Here is a 14,984-nt window from a genome sequence, read left to right as displayed (position 1 = left end):
GCTCATATATTACTTTTTGTCTGTCTGATGGCTTGTTTAATACGGATGGAAAATCTGTGTTTCCTCAGATTGCCATATGCACTCATAGATCTCTTTCCCAAATTGACTGTTTCTAACTTCTTATTTGCAGTAGTGCCATTACCTTTTACTATTGCAGATATATTTTTGTGTGATTACATATTTTTTTTTCCATCTCTTTTTTGCATCTTACTATTATAATTTTATTAGGCTTGTTTCTTCAGAATGTTGTTTTGTTGAGGGACTAACCTTGCAAAATTACTTGTAATAATAGCCTGTTTAATTTGCATCCAAATTTCTGATAAAACTTTATTGCTAATATTTTGTTAAAAATTTGTTCAGTTCTCCATGTCTACAATTATCTGTTATTCTTTCACTGTATCAGTATGATTTATAGCTTTGAGAATTTTGATGGGTGAAAACCCATATCCTGATAGGATAACTTGAAAGGAAAACCTGTGTATTCTGCTTTATATATTATTATGGTACTTCAAAGGTTTCCATGGCATATAGAGTGCATCAGTTTACTTGTTTGCTGTGGAAGTTGTAGTTATTGTTTGGAATTTATTTTCTATACTGCAGTATTTTTTTAAAAAATATTTGCCTGTTGCTTTTTTTCATATATTTTCACTAATTTCAGAGCAGTTGGCCCATTTTTACACCGACCAGGCTAACACTATGTATGCTTAATATGCAGAAGTCTTTGAGAGAAACCATTTCTTCCACCTAGGATACTATAGAAAGTAAATTCATAGAGCATATGTTCCAATAGGTTTGCATAATTTTGTGTCCTTGAATATGGAATGTTTGTAGGTGAGGGACATTAAATGTAGACCTATCCTCAGATTATTTGGTTATTCCCAAAAATAACCAAAATGTCTAGATTTAAGAATTATTAGTCAGCACTTTGAGCTTTGATTTTTTACATCCTATCCACTTTGAGCTTTGATTTTTTACATCCTATCCAAACTGTCCTGAAACAGCTGAAAATTACATCATTGCTGCATAGAAATTTTCACCTTTTGCCATAAATTTTAATGACAGAAATTAGTAAAATAAGTGAATTAAAGGCAATATGCAAGAGAGACTTATTAATGCTATCGGATGTATGTTCAATGCTTTCATCATGGTTTCTTTTTGTGTATATCTTGAAAACCAGGAGCCAAAAAGAAATCTAGTATCATTTAAGAGTAGTCCATGTTTCTGTTTCTCCCTTTGTTTTTCAAACTTTCCTACATTTAGAGCTGTTCTCATATTGTTACTGTATGTGCAGGCACTGAAAAAAAAATGTGGTGGTAAAGTCTGCTGCAGAAGATTCCTGATACTATTCTTCAGAATATGGCTTTGTTACTTTTTACTTCTAATAGTTTATTTTATGGTGGATCATCAGTTTGATTTCAGACTCAGACATCTTAAAGAAACTGAATCTCAAACTAGAGGCAATTCACTTTACCCCTTTTCTCTTAGATAATGCTCTGAATCTTCAACATGTAGGGGAAGCATAGAATAATTAAATGGGTAAGAGGTATCTTGTATGTGAAGGTGAGGACTTCAGCTGAAGGTGAAGATGTTCCTTCTTTCTATTCTAGTAGGACTTCCTAAGATAGGAGTCAAATTCTGGTGTGTTGAAATTTCCTCGTGGGGCCGTGCTTTGGCACGATGCGTTCTTGTTGCTTATAAAATGACTAAAGTGTCTACCAAATACAAGTGCCAAGTCAAAATATGTTCTGTGTTTTGGTAATTGTGCAGAAAGAACACCAGATGGTTCTGATGATGAAGCGCTTTGGGTGGGATCACCAAGTTTTAATGGATGGCAAACTCCAAAGTCTTAATTACCAGCCTCTCTAGCAGCATACTTTTTAACAGAGCGAATGAGTTATTTTCAGACACACACACAAAAAGAAAGAACCTTATATTTCTTTGCATGTAGCTGAATAAAACACACTTTGCTTCTCTGTAGGAGTATCTGAAACTGAGAATACTTGAACCTAATAGAAAGAGTGCCAAATTCTGTTTCCAAGGTGGAAAAACTATATATTAGGAAGAATACTGTTTTTGTTTGAGCACATTGGTATTTTCCCAGCATGCTCAGTATTCACAGTATGCTGTTAACATGCAACTCTCCTACGGTATGAATATACTGCACATTTTGAATTCAGGTGTATAACAATGATATTTATTTTCCACCTGTAGTCTGAAATGGCTCACCAGTGGTCTGTTTTTTTAGAAGATTTTCCCATCAGAGGAATTTGGACAGGCTGTATCTACAGAGTAGGGGAACTAAACAAATAGTAGGTTACACAGCACGTTTTCTAGCTCCTGGAATGTTGGTTGATTTAATAAAGTAAGTCCATACAAATTTGAAGTGTTGATTGATTTACTTGTGCAATGTTAAAATACGACTTTTCATTTTAATACCTTTCAGCCTACCCTAATTACAGCGTAGCAGAAATTTGTGTGCTGTAATCACAAAGGTCTTGAATGGATTCAAATCACAATGGATACTGTTCTGTATATGATTTTTTTTTTTCTTGCATCTGTATGATGTGTTTGCTAAATTCTAGTGATGTTAGCAAACCTGGAGATTTTAGTATGTGCTTCCAGTTTTTGCACAAGAATAGTATTGCTCTTGTCTGAAACTCTACTGGTTATTTTCACTGAAATCACTAAAAGTTTAACCATTGGCTGTAGTGTGATTACAGGGTCAGCTTCTTGAAATACATCTTGGATAAGGTATAGTTGGGATGATGAGGCCAAGTATAGCCATCACTTATGTCATGCACATTCTTTGGTTTCTGTAGGATTGGACTGGTGCAATTGTGAAATGCTGTGAAACCGGAGTTTTATAAAATGGGAGAATCCTTCTTCTTATGTTGCCATATAACTGCAAAGAAAACCAGAAGGACCTAACCAGTTATGTTTTTAGATTCTCTTATTTTGTCTGCAGAAGTCAGGTTTTAAAGATTGTTGGGGCTTGCTGTAGAGCACAGCTGCTTCTCCAGGCAGGGAGAGGTATCAAGAAAAGTATCATATATGATTGATGGGAGACTCTCTTGTTGGCACTGAGCCACTTTGTAAATTTTTTAAATACAACTATCTCTTAATTTTTGTACATGCATTTAAGCAACTTGTGATGAGTTCATCTTAAAATCAGAGTCAGCATGCTTACAGAGAGGATTCCTCTGACTTCTGAGAGTAATCTATTTTTTTAATACTTAAACTTTTAAACTGTTTTAATAGTATTTTTTACTGATTTTTGCTGGGCTCTATGTAGCTTAGACTGGCATTCTGCTGTCTCTGAGTAGAATCTAATTCACTGATTTTCAAGAAGGTGACTTGCTATTAAGGTGTTGCTTAATTACACAAATGACTCAGATACAGGGTGTCATAAAATACAGGTATGAGAAATGTCTTGCTTGATCTCCCTCCTAGATCCTCAAATTATGGTTGGAAAGTTCCACAAACTTCCAGGTTGGCACTCTGTATCGAGAAAAATACCCATCTGTATTATTCTTAAATATCTATTTTCTTGAAAGGTACTTCAAAATTTCATCTGGAAATCATATATATACGTATAGGTGCGCAATACATTATGATGTGACGAATGATAGAAGTGTCTGACTTAATAGTGAATTATCAGGTATTGATAATTCAGCAAAATTCTGAACATTTCTAAGGAAGAGGTTGATTACCTTATAGGGGTGACAGAATAAAGAGCAAACTCCTGAGTCCATTAAAATCATGGTTGTTCTGCAATGAATCAAGTAAGGCTGGGTTAAACCCAGCGCTCGGAAATCAGCCATGCCTTCCTGGCAGATCAGGGCATTCCCCAGAATTTGATATATTTAGGTAAGGGACCATATTTATTCACACAGAGCTGTGTGTCTGTAGATGCTTTCAGAATGTTCATCCTTTTACAACTCTACACTTTTGAGAGCCTTTATGGCAATTTACACAGCACTGAGAGTGATGGGATCTGCCACCTGCAGTGTCAACCTAGTGCGCTTGGAAAGAAAGCAAAGGGTTAAGTTATTTGGAAGCAAGGAGCAGTTAGCAATAAAATAACTGAAATTATAAATGTGATAATTTCAATTATGACTAACATTTTAATTTCTTAAATGAAGAAAGAGAAGAATAAGGATTAAAAACTTTGTCAGGTGAGAAGGGTGATCTATTAATGTTTTGTTTCTTGAGAGTGGTATTAGTTAAGATTTTAAACCTTTAATTTTTTCCTGATTCCTCAGAAAATTTTATTATAAGTTTATGTATATATAAGTAACTAACTTTGTTACTACATTCCAAAGAGTGCACATGTCAGAAAAAGAGGGCAGGGTCACCTGGAAAAATGAGATATTCTAGCTCAAACTAACGAAGTCTGTCTAGTTGAAGTAAAATAGAGGAATCAGAAAATTTTACAAAAAAAAACACACAAAAAAAACCCCAACCCGAAACAAAACAAAAAAAAAGCAACCTACATACTTCATAGTTGCTGGGGAGTAGTTATAACTTGTGCTCTACTGATTTCTGATGGATGTTTCTGTAATGTTCACTCTGGTGTTTGTTAAAAGAAAATGGAGAGAACAACACCCTAAAATTCCACAGCAATAGCTGCTTCATTTAGCACAAATCAGAGACATTTGAAGCACCTCATAAGAACTTTATTTTTAAAGAAATAGAAGTTATTCCCTGTATATTTTTCTTTCTTCATCTGTTTTCTTTTGTTTAGTTAAATCAGTGATAAGTTCTTGTAATGAGACATATTGAGCTGATGAGTTAATTTTGTAAAACATTTAGGTTTGCTATCCAGATTAATGTCAACTTTTTGAGTGTGTGATTTTTAAAATTTTATTTTACTTTTATTTTTAAGATTAGTATCCCATTTACATTTAAGAAATATATGGAAAACACCCAGTAGCCACCTCTTTAGTCATGAGGTTTTCTTTGCTGCCTGTCAGCATTGTGCTGAGGGCAGGTGCAGATAGCCTGAGGCTAAGAGATTTTGAGCAGTGCTAGTAAGTGCCTGCAGATATGATTTTATAGGACTGCCTAGAGAGGCTAGGAGTCATTTTAGTCACAGGAAAAATAGAACCCTTCCCCCAAACTTGCCTTTCAATTTCTAGTGTAGGACAGTCTCTCCTAAAGTGCAGGGCATCTCAAGATGGGAAGTTTTCTTACACGTGATCTCTATGCACAGGACAAAATCTAGGCTGTGAACATAAGGCTGATCTTAGTGGACTGATGGAAAGTAACTTGCTTGACTATTAATACCAATGGCTGGACTTCCCATAAACTGAAGTTAGGTATTGTAATCATTTATGTGATGGTAAAGTCTGATTTCTCTGATTTCAAACTATCTTGCAGAGGTGAACATTGCGGAAAAAACAGGAAAGCAAATCTTTAGATGATAGGCTTCACCTGGACAAGTATCCAAAGCTTGAATTCTTAGCAAACTGATAGCTTTAATATTGAAGGCAAATGTCTGTTTCAGGATGTACTCTTTCTGTAATAGAACATTTTTTTTTTTACTTGCTTTATAACTAATGAAGTAGTCAAGCTTTAAGAGAGACGGAAGGGAGGCAGAGAGGTTTTTATTTTGAGGGCTTGGTGAGACAACACAGAATAACATTATTCTTTTTTTTTTTTTTTTTAAGGTGATTTATTTGTCCAGCAGGTGAGAGTTAATTGTCTTCAAGACTGATTACTGTATATAATAACAAATGGAATGGTCCTTTGGGCAGAATACAAAACCATGTCCTTGCTGTTAGCACTCTGCGCCATATACTGGGGGAACGGCTTCTGGCAGAGGATACATACATAAGATGAGATTCTAACTGACTGAACAGATGCTTGAAGAAAGGAGTTTTATTTATTTATTTATTATTATTATTCTAAAGTGAAATTAAAATGAGAGCACCTGGACCTCCTTTTCTTTAGTTATCATGTCAGGAGAAATTAATTTAAAAAATCAGAGGTGAGAGCAGAAGTAAGTTTAACAGGCTGTTGTTTTTTTCTTTAATATAAGAAAAATAAGAAGACTTAAGCCATGATCATTATGTTTCAGGGAAAATAAAAAGCAGCACACCAAGATATGTAATAAGGAGGTTTTGTCCCTCAGGGAATCCAGGGAAGTAGACCCGAAGGCAAATTTTCTTATGGCCTTTTAATTGATTTTTATGTCCTACTTAACTAGCTTTGAAAATCTGCGCTTCAGTAACGTGGTACTTGCAATAGAGAACCCCAATATTTTTATTTTTTTCCTGGTTTGATGGTAGTTTCAGTGGGAGCAAATGGCACACTTATATCGTAATACTATAAAATAGCTTTGTCAGGAAAAAAAAAAAGGTGAGTTTGTGCATGGCTGACTTAGCTCCTGGCCATTTGGCTCACGACCTGCTTGCATTAAATTCTGAAGGTAAGGGTACATGGCTGCATTTTTCTTTTTCTTCTTATCTCTGTTGTTTGTTGTTTTTTTTTTCTTCCTTAATAAACCCCACCAATCTCTAATTTTTGTGTTGTGTAAGTGCACGGCAGGTGTGACAGGTTGAATCTCCAGTTTTCAGGGACTTTTCAATTTCAAGCACTCTATGTTATATTTAGGCCAGAATTTTAAATATGGCAATGTGTTCCCATGCACTAGTTTTGTTATTGAGATCTCTAGAATATCAGCCATCTAACCATTTGTAGCTCTTAGAAATAATGGCAAAACTGGGCTTTCACAATTATGACTTCCCTACCTACCCTCTATATATGTCTTTGCTTTGAGGGCTTTAGTTTCCTGTTCAAGAGGTTTCTTGTTACTATTCCAAGCCTTGTCTATGCATATGTAGGTGTTACACTATCAAAAATTGTACCAAGGAGTTTGTGTCTGGTACATGTAGCACAAGTACAACTTTGTGGGTGTTCAAGTCAAAGCCCAGTGAAAGAACCTGCTGAAGGTTTGTCCTAAACCCTTTCCACATTCTGTGTGCAACAGCTTCAGGCCTTAAGCAGTGATGCCCAATGACTCAAACAAAGTCTTCCATGTTATTTAACTGTTTACAGCTCTATATAATTTTTGATGCTTCGTAGTAAGGAAACTACAGTAATAAAATTTGTTTTTATTTTTCTTTCCAAAAAGACTGTTAATTTGCTCAGAGGAGGTCAGCAATTGTAGATAAAATATTAAACACTCCCCCCCACCCCAGATAATATATTAGAAAAATTGGGATAAAATGAAAACATACCTGTAAATGTAAATAATTAATTTGAATCATGAATCAAAGTGATTCCATTCTTTTGTGTAATTGAATTTCAATTTAGTTCAATCTGGAGATCATGATGCTTATTAAAGAGATGTAGTGATGTGCTAAATTACAGTTTGTATAACATATACTTTTTATACTGTCCTTTTGGGTCATATGACTGAGCTGAATGAATGTACCATCTTTTAAACAAAGACAGTTCTTCAGTAATATTACTTTAAACACTGATCTGAATATGAAAGAGCACAGAACTTGACACGTTACATATTCAAAAGATAAAGGGAGCCAAAAACTGCTAATATAATTTTAACACCATTTGTCAAGAAAAAAATACATCACTGTGGTAGACTAACAGCTCTTGTTATGTGTGTTGTTCTTCTTGCATAATGTAATTATTACATAATGATACTATTATGTATTAAATTATTATTTTTTGTTAAAGTTGTATCCAGAGAATCCTTGTGAGATTATTTTACAGTAGCATCCTGAGACCCTGTTAGAGTTGCAAGTCCCTGTACATGCATAGGAAGAGATTAAAAAGCTATAATTCCAAAGCTATTAACAAGTACAGTTGGGACACAGAGAGAGAGAAGAGAAAAGAATTGCCAAATATTATAATGCAGCTCAGAGCCAGAGCTGCCATATTTGTCCTTGTGTAGTTGATTTCAGTGGTTGTGTGACAAATGTGAGTCTCTGAAGGGTGACGCCGGATGCCTTTTCCAAGCCATGTCCTCTGCACACTGCTGCTTCTCTAGGTGTGGAAAGTAACTTTCCAAGTGCAGTTTATATTTGCTGTAAAACCACATATTGGAAGGGTTTCTGGAATCTGGAACACCAGTCATGCTTCCTGGGGCTTGTAATGATGTAGCTTCTCATTCTGAGCTTAATTTGCCTTGCAGTGCCTTCAGTGCATGCATTTGGATATGTAAGCGCCACAGAAACATACCCATTTTGAAACTTTCTCTCTTTTCTTTAATTCAATCATGTCGAGTATGGATGACCCAGCCTGTGGCTATTAAAACGGCATGTAGCTCACAAGCAGTTCAGAAGTATTTTTTTTCTGTCATAGCTACATCATGTGAGTGGCAGTGGGCTGGTGCAGGAACTGCTGGGAAATCCAAGTCCCTTGATGTGGGAGCAAGGAGCCGGGAGCACTTACCAGCCTACCCCAGGCCACTGAGGAGGCTTTTGCTATCTCTAACCCATGAGTTATAACTGGAGCTCCTCCTCTCCTTTCAGCCTTCCAAGCAGCATGGTGTATGTCTTGTGGTTCTTATCTGCTTGAAAGTATAAGTACAGAGCTTATCAGATCTGGAATGCCACTCCCCTTCCTTTTATACAAAAGAATAAATACATATTTAGGTACTTCTTTCATCTGCACAGTAAATTAGTATTTTTTGTGTTTTCAAGTGTAATTTTAGTGGCAAGTATAATAATGCAGTTAAAATAGCTGTTGGACATTTTGTATTCTGTGCTCAGGTCCTGCAGAGATTGGGATGCTTCATAGATATGCAGACACACAGCAGGGAAACCTTCATGGGCCACCTGTTGAAGACATCATGCTAATTTGCAAATGCATGTGACTGCACAAGAGACAACCAGGAGCTCATCTAGTCAGTTATATAATATAATGCTGCTGGGTCACGTGCCACTACTGAGTGATACCCTCTTGGGAGAGATAGGGGACAACTGTTGAGCGGTGATGCTTATGGGGTTCCTTTTTATAAGAGGTAGTTTACAGAAACACTATGTGTATGTCGACATGCTTTTTGCAGGCAGATGTGAGGTTGCTCTAAACTGGAAGTCATGTAGTTTACGTAAGTGCTAACCATAGCTAAACTGGATTAGAGTGGGTTTGTGGCCAGTCATCTCCAAGCGTGGGCAGAGCGAGCTCACATATCCCTGCAAAACTCTGTGGAGATGTATCCTATTTTAGGTATTTTTTTTTTTTAAGCCTAGTTTCTGGAATACTGACATAAAAACTTATGGTATATATAATTGTAAAGCATCACTGTTATAAAAGGAAGAAATAGTAGCTCCTTATTCACAAGAAACATAAAGAAACTAACTCTTTAGACAAAGGTTGAGCCAAAAATGTGTAGCAAAGACAGTGGCTGAGTCCAGAGCTTTGTAGACCAATGTTTACATTGTAGGCACCGTGTTGTTCTTACCTCACTGTGACACTATATGTGTTTTAAAATGATCAGCGGTGTAACAAGTGCTATCCTTTGATTCCGCCATTGATAATCATTTGGCTGCAATCTCTGTTACAGAGCACAAAAATCCAAATGAAGATCATTGCAGAGGGACTATTCTAAAATGAAACGCATTAGGTGAACAACATTGTGGTTGTTTTGATTTGGTTGGGTGTTTTTGCTTTTTTGTTTTTGTTGTTAATTCATGGAACCAAGGAGACTGACCAGTTTGAGAAACAAGCCATCAAAGGCAGTAAAATATGATCCCAGGCCACTGAAGAGAAGTGACAGAAAGGGAAGATAACATGCATTTCCTTGTGTATTTTGTAGAAAGTCTCACCTATAGTGCGTAATTACTGTCTTTCCTGTTTCAGAATGATCATGTATGAAAAGTTTTCTGTGTATAGGTAGACCATTCTTCACTGAAACTGTGTTCTTTCCCTTAATTAAGCAAGATTTTTAGAAATTCAACTCAAAGGATCTCATAATCAGCCTACTGCCACCTTAGTTTTTGAGATTGTGTCTCAGGGCTTACAGGCCATTAATGTTGTTTTAATTGTGAAGTTTTGCATATTTCAGGGTGTGAAATTGCTATGTGTTTCAGGCCCTAAATGTATAGCTTCATTTCTGTATTATTGCTTTCTCTCATTTTACATCATGCCATAATCCTGAAAATAGTTTTTTTAACAGTTGTTGAATGGTATGTATTTTAGTCCCAGCAGCCCACAATGATAGTGGGCTTCTCAAATGATATAACATGATGCCATGCTTTTTACTAAATAACTGCTTCCATTTTTTACTTGCAGGCTTCCTTCATGCTCAGTGATGACTGTGCACAGAAAATACAAACTACCTGTAGAGGCTCTATCTTGGAAGAACAGAAATATTTTAATGAAAGATTTTATAAAAAAAAAAAAATTTTTCTGCTTTCCAAAACCAGTGAAATCTGATGTTCTGAAAACTAAAATCTCTTTGAATTGTTAGAGCTGACTTTATAAGTGACATTTGTCAATTTATGGAATTTTCTTTGGTTCGTAACACTCAAGGCATACAAGATCCTGCAGTCCTCTAGTGGTGTACATAATCTTTTTTGTCCCCAGTGTTTCCTTGGTGTCAATGTGCATTTGCAAGACAAGCAAAGCCTTAGCTTTTTGAAAAGCGAGTTATTTTGAAAGGTTCTGTGAAATTATGAGATGACTGTACATTATCCTTAGTCAAGTCAATGTGAGATGGTTAATTTTATTAACATTTATTTTAAGCTGAGCCTGTGACTTCTTGGTCTTACTTAATCTTTAATGTTAGGACACCTTTTCTTTTTTGAATAAACAAACCCAAAGAGACAATCAAAACAATTTAAACAACTATGACATTTTCTTTTATGCAAACCTTTCAATTTAAAACTTAACCTTTTTATAGCTTTCTAAAATGGAATTTTTGAGGCTAATGAGGAAATAATAAACCTTTGCAATTTTCTTTGAAAACTGGTTGCCTGAACCCCTAGGTTCTTTTGTAAATCCCTGTCTTTGTGGTTTATTGTTTTTGTGGTGTGGCAGTTTATGTTTGGGTTTTTATCCTGCTTTCCAAAACTTGGGGTTCCATGGTGTGTCTTGGTGTTTTCAACAGCAAGGATCACAGAAGTGTAGCTAGTATGTTCATATAGATCTGCTATATTGCATCTGCTTTTGCCTCAGTTCCCCTGCCTTGCAGCCATGCTCTGGCTTGTAGGTTGAGAAGCTGATTAGTACCAGGGCACTGGTGCTGGAGTCACAGGTACACAGATTTAGGTCTTGACACTGTGTTTTTCCTCTGGTAGCAAAAGTTTTATCGTTTTACCTGAGTGGTAGAACAGAAATTCAGCTATAGTACAGGAAAAGGAAAATATAACCCTTTTCATTTTGTTCTTGTTATACGTGGATTCAAGTACAAAACTTCTTTTGGCAAAAATACCTGAGATCAGAGCATTAGTTGCTCTTGAAGCTTTGTTTTTCCCTTTCCATAGTGGGCCTAGAAGAGCCAATCATTGATAAGGAGGGTAGCAACTTTTCAAACAAGTATCTGAAATACCTGCAGAAATTGCCAGTATTGAGAACATTTTGAGAGTTTTTCAACTGCAAAGTATCTGGGTGAAGTTTCTGGTGGGTCTTGTACCAATTAAATCAACAGAATACTTTAAAGACAACTTTGTTCTTATATGTGGTTATGTTACAACTATTGAGCTATGTAGTCAGCTGAAGTTCAACTTGGGACATCTAGTAAGTAAACCATCTACTCTTGGGAAAGAGTAAATGGTTTAAGCTGGTTGAATAAGGGCTAGTCTTCTGAAAAGGTTAGGTCTTTCTTCTCAACATCAGTGGGAACTGGCCTTCCAAACAACTTTAAAAACATGAGGCAAGTCTTTTCTTGATAAAAGTGATACAAAAATCTACATGGAACAACCACTGACCTGTCTAGTATTAGCCCTTAGTCTATTTTATTTATGTAGTAATTTTATATTTAATTATATGATTTGTGTAGGATGCACCTGATAGAAATTTTGTACTAAACTTGATAATGTTAGTCTTTGATGCACAGAGGGTTTTCCACACAGATAAGAAAAGAGTTATTTTTTGTGCTTTAAGAAAAATTACTTGGAAATTGAAAAAGAAAAAATAAGTGAGGTGATGCTGTAGAGTATAGGATTACACATGTAAAAAAGAAAATAAAAAGTTAGCAACTACTTGATCTAATTAGGTCATGACATTTGCTCTTTTTTTCATGTCTTAGCTATATCATCTATCTTTTGAGAAAGGAACTGAGCAAAGTAAGATGACTTAAGACAGTAAAAAAACCCCTATCATTTTCTTCCATATAAATACCAGGTACCTCATACTTGAATTTTAACTGTGAATAACTATTTTTCATCTATTAGATTATTTTCATCATTTTACTTATACTCTGGTTGTATTGTTAGACTACTGCTACTACTGAAAAGGTACTGATTGCACTATTTTAGTACATTTACTAAAGGAATGTGGTTGAAGGATAAGTCAGTTTTCTATAATGTACTAAATACAGCAGTCTAGCTCAGATGAGTCCATTTTGAACAGACTGGGCTGTTTGGGGTAGGGTTTTTTGTTTTCATTTTTGGTTTTTTTTTAGTTTTTCTTGTTTTGTTTTGCTTTTCCACCATGACCACCTGGATAAGCCTGCAGCTGACTGCCAGTTCTGAGGTGTTATCTGAGCAACAAACCTTCATTTGCTCAAGATCACTGGGTGTGGTTAGCCATGTTCTGCCTTCTCCCTCACTTGCAGTGTTGCTGTAAGAATCAAGGCTTCACATGTATGCTATTCTGCAGGATTTTTTACCAAACTGAAATATTTTTCCTGATAGATGAACAGATTGCTAACGCTAAATTTAGAATTTCATATATTTAACCTTTCCCCCTTATTGCTTGCCTGGATTAAAGGTTTGGTGCTTTGTTCCTAAATTCTCTACACGAAGTGGTGTGCATTAAGGTGTGTTTATACCCTTTCAGATTAATTAACTGTGGCCTTATGAACCACTGTCCTTGTTTAATTGGTGGCTCCAAAGCACACTAATGGCATAAATCAGCTGATAATGAGATTCAGACTTGCTTTTAAAATATATAATAACACTGCATTGATATAGCAAAAGAGATTTGTTGACTCTCTGTTGGTATTACAGGAGAGAAGACACAATTAAATATGTACTTTCAGGATGGGGGAGGGCTTGGTTGGAATGAATAATATGCACTCCAGGGTGGGTGTATGAAATAAGGAGGATATTCTACATCAAGATAAGTTTGGTATTCTCTCCTTGTCTCTAGGCACTGTGCAGTACTGGCTGGTGCACCTTAGGATACAGAAATGTTGTGGGAAGGTGTTTCTTACAGATTACTGGAGGCTAACAAAAATGATGATTTCATCTTAAATATAGTTACATGTTTTTAAACTGAGCTTACACCCACTGTTTTATGAACTGCAAATTAATCAGATAGCTCCCAGAGAACAAAAAGGTTTTGACCTAAACTGGTTGCCCAGGCTGCATTACTATTTTCAGTTTAATGTTACCCATATCCATCCTCACATTTTGGAAAGAAAACAAGGGCTGTGCAACAAAGTTTCTTTGTTTTCATAAGAACTAAAAATGTGCTGTATGTAGACCAAACAATAAAAATAAACTACTGAACTACCTTCTAATGCATGGGGGTTCTGGAGAGAGGAAACCATGGATATTTAGAGGCATAAAGTGAGTCATTGTGCTAGTTAAAGGATTTTATAAGGCAACCTCTGTGGGTTTGAGTTGCATCTGTTACCTTTCCAACTAGAACTGAGGGGCATGCAGGAAAAAATGTTGGATTTAATCTTGCCTTATAGTGAACACATTGTACTTAGGCTAAGCTTCTAACTGGGATCTAGACCGTAGGAGAACAAAGTTGTTAGTCTGTCTTTCTGTATGAATTTTTCCTTAGATGGCTTCCAGTTAACACACATAAATAATATTATTTTACACCAGTTAGGCTGAAAAATGCTGTTAACAAGATACTTTTAAAAGTAATGAATGTTTGGTAACACTTGAGAACAAAAAAAAAGGCAAAAAGACCTAACAAAAAACCCCAACCAGCCAAAAAATCTCTCACAGCTATTTTCCTTATTAAAAGATAACCATGCTTGCATTTATGATAGTTCTTAGAAGCCGTAATGGACAGGGTTGCTATGGTGTGAGATACAGAACAATGAAATAATTGTTTCTCTTGGTATTGGCTTCCTGGAAACAAATTCTGTGTAAATTACTTGGCTGAAATAGTGACAGCAGTCTTGTGAGCTGTTGTGTTTCATTCATAGCTAAAAATCATGACTATTCTATAATAATAAAAAAGTCACATCAGTTCTGGGCTTTCTTTTGTTTCAACTTTTTTTTTTTTTTTTCCTTTTATGTTTTCAGGTCAGTTTCATGAATTCAAAAGCAACTTACCAGTGATTTCTGGGAGCTGGGGCTGATCTTCTCGTGTATTTGTAAGTATTTATTGACTAGTTTTCCTGTTATCTTTCTAATACTCCTTTAACTTGAAGAATGAAAGCTGTTCTAAAACCACTGTCATATCAGAGTTTCAGAATATTCTTTTACTAAGAAATGTACCTAAATACTTATGAACGTTAGCAGTGCATCCTGCTGTTATGAAGAAAATTATTCATAGAAATGAACTGGGCCTGTGATTCAAGACTGACAGGACTTTTAGAGGAAATGTCACATGGGTTTATTGAGAGAACACTAGGATGACCAGTACCTGCTGAACTGGGACTGCATTTTTATACACCCTGGAGAAAGCTGATCCATATGGTTGCAGCAAAATGAGTGAGACTGTAGTAATTTAGGCTGTGGCAAGAACGTATTTCAGTGTTTGCCTAGGTTCAAATAAAGCAAAAGGGACTGGGCCTATGCGTAAATGCTTTGAGAAACAGAAAGAGGAGAGGATTTGGGAGGAAGATAGTTATTTACACAATGAATAGAAAGTTTTCAGAATTGCTG

At 35.8% G+C, this 14,984-nt stretch overlaps 1 protein-coding gene across 4 annotated transcripts in view; it reads left to right on the top strand.

The window, feature by feature from the left end:
• The window catches only part of SOX6 (SRY-box transcription factor 6), a 370,949-nt gene that overhangs the window by 37,986 nt on the left and 317,979 nt on the right, over positions 1-14,984 (top strand). For all 4 annotated transcript variants that reach the window (XM_051620577.1, XM_051620574.1, XM_051620578.1 and 1 more), the window contains exon 2: positions 14,400-14,470. The gene's annotated coding sequence lies outside the window, so the exon portion shown is untranslated. The remainder of the gene's footprint in view (positions 1-14,399; positions 14,471-14,984) is intronic.

Source organism: Apus apus, chromosome 5, assembly GCF_020740795.1.
Source record: "Apus apus isolate bApuApu2 chromosome 5, bApuApu2.pri.cur, whole genome shotgun sequence".
Taxonomy (NCBI): Eukaryota; Metazoa; Chordata; class Aves; order Apodiformes; family Apodidae; genus Apus; species Apus apus.
Note: the sequence above shows the minus strand (reverse complement) of the source record. Positions and strands in the feature narration are given on the sequence as shown.